The sequence below is a fragment of the Fundulus heteroclitus genome, unplaced genomic scaffold (genome assembly GCF_011125445.2).
Source record: "Fundulus heteroclitus isolate FHET01 unplaced genomic scaffold, MU-UCD_Fhet_4.1 scaffold_98, whole genome shotgun sequence".
NCBI classification, from domain to species: domain Eukaryota; kingdom Metazoa; phylum Chordata; class Actinopteri; order Cyprinodontiformes; family Fundulidae; genus Fundulus; species Fundulus heteroclitus.
In genome coordinates this window covers 524,830-530,911 of record NW_023397450.1, presented here as the reverse complement: position 1 = coordinate 530,911, position 6,082 = coordinate 524,830, and the positions used below count along the sequence as shown (strand labels likewise).

The 6,082-nt window shown below is 56.2% G+C and overlaps 2 long non-coding RNA genes across 2 annotated transcripts; both read left to right on the top strand.

Moving 5' to 3' along the window:
* The first annotated feature begins 915 nt into the window (after positions 1 to 915).
* Positions 916 to 1,236, top strand: LOC118562577. The gene is made up of 2 exons (XR_004930677.1): positions 916 to 1,039; positions 1,112 to 1,236. It is a non-coding gene; the product is annotated as an uncharacterized LOC118562577 (long non-coding RNA).
* Positions 1,237 to 5,089: 3,853 nt separating this feature from the next.
* Positions 5,090 to 5,491, top strand: LOC118562576. The gene is made up of 2 exons (XR_004930676.1): positions 5,090 to 5,294; positions 5,367 to 5,491. It is a non-coding gene; the product is annotated as an uncharacterized LOC118562576 (long non-coding RNA).
* Positions 5,492 to 6,082: the final 591 nt, after the last annotated feature.

Genomic DNA, 6,082 nt, shown 5'->3' with positions numbered 1-6,082 from the left:
GGTTAGATGGGGATTCATATCTATTCCATTACTGGTAAATCCAAATAGAGGCTTTGGACAATGTCAACTTTTAAAATGAAAAAGAACCTCAATGTCAAATTCAAACTTATATGAATAAATACCCTACATACGTTATTTACAGCCCTGTACTGCCCAAGATGAAAGTGATATGATCAAGTCACAGCATCCAAGCTGTGCACTCGTATCTGAAACAAAATATAATTTTGAAATGCTTTATTATAATGAAAACTACTATTGATGGATATAAAATGTAACACATATATGTAATATAGATCTTGCTCTTTCTTCCAGGATGAGATAAACATAACGAGGCCTCGCCTGCAGGTCCATAAAGCTTGAAACTCTACACTATTTCAGACATTGTTAATTGAGAAAGCTTCCTGGATGGGAAGCGAAACGTCTTCAGCTTCAGAATGAAAGTGCAGCTGTTTTATTTTTTAAGCTTTTTTTTCAGACTCCCTTCTTTATGTTGTTAAGGATATTTTATTTGATATTGTAACGTTTCTGGCACTGGAGCTGCTGATTGCAATCAGCACACCTGTGTCTTTCTCCACCCTGGCTGCTTAAAAGCTCTGCTCCTCGCAGTCTCCAGTGCCAGAACGTCTTTAGCGACACGGTGAGCGCTTCCAGCCTTCCTTTTGAATTCCTGTCTGCCTGTCAGTCTCTCGACCTGTTTTGCCTCTGTTTTTGAAAACCTGTCTGCCCCTTTGGATTTGTCTGCCTGCCTGGGTCCTGCCTGTCAGCCTCAGAGAACTGGACTGCCTCACCGTGTTTCTGACCCCAGCCTGTCCGTGAGTAGCACGAGTTCGCCTGCCCCCTGTTCTGTCTGTGCTTTCTGGATTGAGACCTGGACCTGGACCTGGACGCCCTGTTGGACTCTCCCTTGAAAACCGCTGCCTGAGTTAATCGGATTTTCCCCTGACAAGACCTGGACCGGACCTGGACAAAGAGCCCTGGATAACCCCCTCTCGGACGCCTTCGTCATAAGGAGTCAGAGTTCTGCCCTCAGCACGTCCAGGTTAGTGACCTCACTTCTCTCTGACCAACCTGTTAATATCCGCTGGTCACTAACCTGCGACTCTGCCTTCAGGAGCGGCCAGTCGCAGAGTGCGAGCCGAGCCAGGGGACCGCGCCGCCAGCGTCAAAATAAAGACTGATAATATTTCGTACTCACTTGTTTTCGGGTATTTCTTGGGTCCTCCTAAATTCATCACAGTACGTTCTGGCCAAACATGGACCCTGTACCCGAAACCTAGTGGCGCGCGGGGGTAGAGAAATCCGTTTCTGTTTTAGAAGCCGGCGTCTCGGAGATTCTAGGCCATCTTCGAAGTCGGGGAAGCACGCAGCCTCCACTTCCGCAAGCCGCTTCCTCTAGCCCTCCGTCACTTCCGGTGACGTCGTTCTCGTCAGAGCCCCGACTCTCCCCGCCGGCAATGTTTTCTGGTGATCCAGAACATTGCAGGGCTTTTCTCACACAGTGCGAGACACATTTCGAATTGCAACCTTCCTCATTCTTTTCAGACCGGTCCGATAAAGCATATGTGATGTCCTGCTTTGCCTCCACTTACTCCGTCAGTGGTCCGGACGTCTTCCTGGAGGTTGACCCGGAGGTGATCCGGGATCTCCGTCCGGACCTATTTCTGGAATCGATCCCGTCTCCTCAAGAGAAATCGGCATCCCCGCTGGGTCCGCCGAGGAGGAGACGGCGGCTTATTGACCAGGCCTCCAGCTGTTCTGAGGAGCGGTCAGCCGGGCCAGTTCAGCCCCAGCCTCTGCCGACCGTCCCTCTGGCTTCTTCAGCCGCTTCCTGTCCTGCGGACCGGAGTCCTCCACTTCCCTATCCTGATCTGCCCACAGCTCCCTCTAGTGACGCTGTAGAAGCCGACCATAAAGCCCTGGAGAATAAAATAAGGACGTTTGCCCCCATTATTAAACGCCTCAGAGAGGCTCTTCTCTGTCAATATTCAGAGGGACTGGAGGAGAAATTAAGAGAGGTAGAGGGACATTATAGGTCAGCCCTCCAGGCTTTCTACAGCCGACCTAAACCAGTCCCAGAGGGTCCGGCCGATGCCTTGGCTCCCGAGTCTGTCTCCGAGGGTCCGGCCGATACCTCGCCTCCTGAGTCTGTCCCTGAGGATCCGGCCGACGCCTCGGCTCCCGTGAAGCCCAACGAGGGGGTCCAGGAGGATCTGCCTCTGCCCAAGTCCAGAGAGGTGGTCCAGGAGGACCTGCCTCTTCTGACCTGCGACGTGGGAACCCAGAGGGGTCCGTCACTGACGTGCGACGTAGGAATCCAGAGGGGTCCGTCACTGACGTGCGACGTAGGAATCCAGAGGGGTCCGTCGCTGACGTGCGACGTGGGAACCCAGAGGGGTCCGTCGCAGACGTCCGACGTCGGGACCCAGAGGGGTCCGTCGCAGACGTCCGACGTGGGAACCCAGAGGGGTCTGTCGCAGAGGTGTGATGCGGCAACACAGTGGGGTCCGTCGCTGAACTGTGATGCGGGGACTCAGGTGGATCCTTCGTTCTTCGGACACCCCGGGCCTCCGAAGAGGATGCAACAACTGTGGCCCCCTGGAGACTTTGAGCCTCTCGATGTTGTGTTTAAGCCCAGACCCCTTTTTGCCCTCATGGACAGCCAACTCTGGGAGAGACTTTATTGGATGTCTCTTTCTGAGACCCTCCAGGAGTTGATCCTGAGACTCCTGGTGGCAAAGGGTCTGACTTTGGCTCCTGAAGCCTGTAGCCCGGGGCCTCCTGAAGCCTGTAGCCCGGGGCCTCCTGAAGCTTGTGGCCCGGGGCCTCCTGAAGTCTGTAGCCCTGTGGCCTCTGTAGTCTGTAGCTCTGTAGTCTGTAGCCCTGTGGCCTCTGTAGTCTGTAGCCCAGTGGCCTCTGTAGTCTGTAGCCCTGTGGCATCTGTAGTCTGTAGCCCTGTGGCCTCTGTAGTCTGTAGTCCTGTGGCCTCTGTAGCCTGTAATCCTGTGGCCTCAGCAGCCTTTAGCCAGACTCCCACCTTAGCAGCCTGTAGCCAGGCTCCCACCTTAGCAGCCTGTAGCCAGGCTCCCACCTTAGCAGCCTTTAGCCAGGCTCCCACCTTAGCAGCCTGTTGCCAGGCTCCCACCTTAGCAGCCTGTAACCCGGCTCCCACCTTAGCTGCCGGTAGCCAGGCTCCCCCTTCAGTCGCCTGTAGCCAGGCTTCCCCTTCAGTCGCCTGTAGCCAGGCTTCCCCTTCAGTCGCCTGTAGCCAGGCTCCCTTGTCAGTCGCCTGTAGCCAGGCTCCCTTGTCAGTCGCCTGTAGCCAGGCTCCCTTGTCAGTCGCCTGTAGCCGGGCTCCCCCTTCAGTCGCCTGTAGCCAGGCTCCCTTGTCAGTCGCCTGTAGCCAGGCTCCTTCTTTTGTCGCCTGTAGCCAGGCTCCTTCTTTAGTCGCCTGTAGCCAGGCTCCTTCTTCTGTCACCTGTACCCAGGTTCCTTCGTTGGTTGCCTGTAACCAGGCCCTTTCGTCCGTCGCCTGTAGCCAGGCTCCTTCGTCCGTCGCCTGTAACCAGGCCCTTTCGTCCGTCGCCTGTAGCCAGGCTCCTTCGTCCGTCGCCTGTAGCCAGGCTCCTTTTTCAGTCGCCTGTAGCCAGGCTCCTTTTTCAGTCGCCTGTAGCCAGGCTCCTTTTTCAGTTGCCTGTAGCCAGGCTCCCTTTTCAGTCGCCTGTAGCCAGGCTCCTTTTTCGGTCGCCTGTAGCCAGGCTCCTTCTTCGGTCGCCTGTAGCCAGGCTCCCGCACCGGGAACCAGTGACCAGGCACCGCCGCCTGTAGCCGTTAACCAGGCGTCGCCGCCTGTAGCCGTCAACCAGGCGCCGCCGCCTGAAGCCACTAACCAGGCGCCGCCGCCTGAAGCCACTAACCAGGCGCCGCCGCCTGTAGCCATTAACAAGGCGCCGCCGCCTGTAGCCACTAACCAGGCGTCGCCGCCTGTAGCCACTAACCAGGCGCCCTCCTCAACCTGTAGTCTGGCGCCTTCCGTACCCTGTAGTCTGGCGCCTTCCGTACCCTGTAGTCTGGCACCTTCTGTACCCTGTAGTCTGGCGCCTTCTGTACCCTGTAGTCTGGCGCCTTCCGTACCCTGTAGTCCGGCGCCGGGTTCTGTTTTTCCTCTCTCCAGACCTCGCCGCCGGCCTCCTAGATTCCTGCTCCGCCGCCGGCCTCCGAGGTTCCTGCTCCGTAGACGGCCTCCTGGACGCCCGCCGGAGAGCCAGTCACGCCGGGGGCGTCCGCCGGAGAACCTGTCACGCCGGGGCCGTCCGCCGGAGAGCCTGTCACGCCGGGGCCGTCCGCCGGAGAGCCTGTCACGCCGGGGCCGTCCGCCGGAGAGCCTGTCACGCCGGGTGCGTCCGCCGGAGAGCCTGTCACGCCGGGGCCGTCCGCCGGAGAGCCTGTCACGCCGGGGACGTCCGCCGGACGGTCCGCCGGACGGTCCGCCGGACGGTCCGCCGGGACGACCGCCGGAGACCGTTTCTCGCGTGGGCCGTCTTCCAGGATGCCCACCAGACTCTCTGTTCTAGAGATTGGTTTAAAAGCATTTCAGTTAGTTGGTTTTTGCCCTTCCGAGGGTTGTTTTCTGTTATGGACCCTTGTTTTCCTTTTTTTTTTCCTGACCCTCCTGCCTGTAGCCCCCTCCACCCGCCCGGTCAGACTTTTATGTAGTTTTCTTTTGTACTCTTAGAGACGTTTAAGGGCGTCTGGAATCCGCCCTTGAGGGGGGGGCTCTGTAACGTTTCTGGCACTGGAGCTGCTGATTGCAATCAGCACACCTGTGTCTTTCTCCACCCTGGCTGCTTAAAAGCTCTGCTCCTCGCAGTCTCCAGTGCCAGAACGTCTTTAGCCACACGGTGAGCGCTTCCAGCCTTCCTTTTGAATTCCTGTCTGCCTGTCAGTCTCTCGACCTGTTTTGCCTCTGTTTTTGAAAACCTGTCTGCCCCTTTGGATTTGTCTGCCTGCCTGGGTCCTGCCTGTCAGCCTCAGAGAACTGGACTGCCTCACCGTGTTTCTGACCACAGCCTGTCCGTGAGTAGCACGAGTTCGCCTGCCCCCTGTTCTGTCTGTGCTTTCTGGATTGAGACCTGGACCTGGACGCCCTGTTGGACTCTCCCTTGGAAACCGCTGCCTGAGTTAATCGGATTTTCCCCTGACAAGACCTGGACCGGACCTGGACAAAGAGCCCTGGATAACCCCCTCTCGGACGCCTTCGTCATAAGGAGTCAGAGTTCTGCCCTCAGCACGTCCAGGTTAGTGACCTCACTTCTCTCTGACCAACCTGTTAATATCCGCTGGTCACTAACCTGCGACTCTGCCTTCAGGAGCGGCCAGTCGCAGAGTGCGAGCCGAGCCAGGGGACCGCGCCGCCAGCGTCAAAATAAAGACTGATAATATTTCGTACTCACTTGTTTTCGGGTATTTCTTGGGTCCTCCTAAATTCATCACAGATATCTTTATTTTTAATGTTAATTAATCTTTCCATCAACGCATGAGGTTTTAGGTTAATAAAATTGGCTTCATGCCTGTCATGATTTGTCACGACAAACCCGAACACACATCACACATCAAGCTTGGTTTTAGAGAGTTTATTGAAGGTTGATGAGTTGTGGAGGAGGGAAACCAGAGTCTGTTACCGGGATGGAGCAGGTGGATGTACAGTACAAGGCAGGAGCAGGCAGACGGGAGGGAGCTGGAGGACCGCAGGTGAGCTTCAGGACAGGACCCGAGCTGGGCTTGGAGCGGGATCCAACAGGGCTGCGAGGGGACAATGCGGTCAGGAGCGAGTAGACACAGTCAAGACAAGAGTCCTTCTGGCAAGGGAGGATGAAAGACGAGAGACGAACGGCAGGGAAGAGCTGACTGAGGAGTGTCTTTATAGGAGAGCTGACAGGTGGATTGAGTCTAGGATGATTAGAGGCTGACAAGTGTAGGTGATTAAGGTGAGTGGAATGGGGGCTGGGTGGAAGGAGGAAGGTGCTGGAAAATGCTCAGGGTGCAGCAGGCAGACATTTTGAATTTGGCACATTTGGATTTGATT